The sequence below is a fragment of the Brassica oleracea genome, chromosome C4 (assembly GCF_000695525.1).
Source record: "Brassica oleracea var. oleracea cultivar TO1000 chromosome C4, BOL, whole genome shotgun sequence".
Taxonomy (NCBI): Eukaryota; Viridiplantae; Streptophyta; class Magnoliopsida; order Brassicales; family Brassicaceae; genus Brassica; species Brassica oleracea.
In genome coordinates this window covers 48,912,996-48,914,054 of record NC_027751.1, presented here as the reverse complement: position 1 = coordinate 48,914,054, position 1,059 = coordinate 48,912,996, and positions in this window count along the sequence as shown.

Genomic DNA, 1,059 nt, shown 5'->3' with positions numbered 1-1,059 from the left:
GAACCTTTCTATTTATGTCTTCTTTCAGACATCTTTCAATATCAGGTTCTTCTAGAACCTTACTTTGTTCATCCAATTTTTTTTTCTTTCGGGGATTTTTATCTTTAGAACCCGCTGGCCTCCCCTCTTTAACTGAACCCTAGGTTCGTTCATTTTGTTTCCATCAGTTTGTTCTTTAGGAACATCAACTCTGGATGGAACATTTTCAGCGGGTATACATGATTTCGTCACCCTTCTCGTATCTGTGAACGCATCTGGTAACTGGTTTGCCAAATTATGCAAATGCACAATTTTCTGAACTTCCAGCTCTCTTTGATTCGTAGGGGGATCAAGGTGTAACAACGACGGTGTACACCAAGTAATCTCTTTAGGAATTCTATTAATTCAACCCCCTAACGCTGGAAATTCATCCTCATTAAAATGGTAATCGACAAATCATGCCGTAAACATATTACCAGTTACTGGTTCTAGATATCTTATTATACTTGGTGATGTATAACCCACATATATTTCCAATCTCTTTTGTGGGCCCATTTTTGTTCTTTGTGGCGGTGCTATCGGAACATAGATTGCACACCCAAAGACACGGAGATGTGATACATCTGGCTCTTGCCCAGATGCCAATTGTAATGGGGAGTACTTAATTTGCAAAAAAATTCCGGTTTTCAACGGATGGCCATTCGAATTTTGCACTATCTTTCTCATCATGACTGAACCAGGATGTCCTAGCCTCTCATGCCAAATTTTAAATGTATCAGTAAACTTCATGTTTACCACGGCATAGGACTCAGTCATGGTTATTTTCGTACAATATAGTCCAGAGGATAACATTCTTAAATCTTCCAATATATGTTTGCTCTCGGACTTAATGCAAAGAAATTCAGTGTCATTTTTACTCATAGTCGCAATATGATATCCATTCTATGAGACTCGGGGGAGTACAATGCATCACTTATTTAAAATATTGTTCCCCCTGGCATTGAAAATTTCGCTCTTCCAGAGCCCATAATAATCTTTGCATTACCAGATATTGTACTTACGCTTCCAGCGTAATCTTTT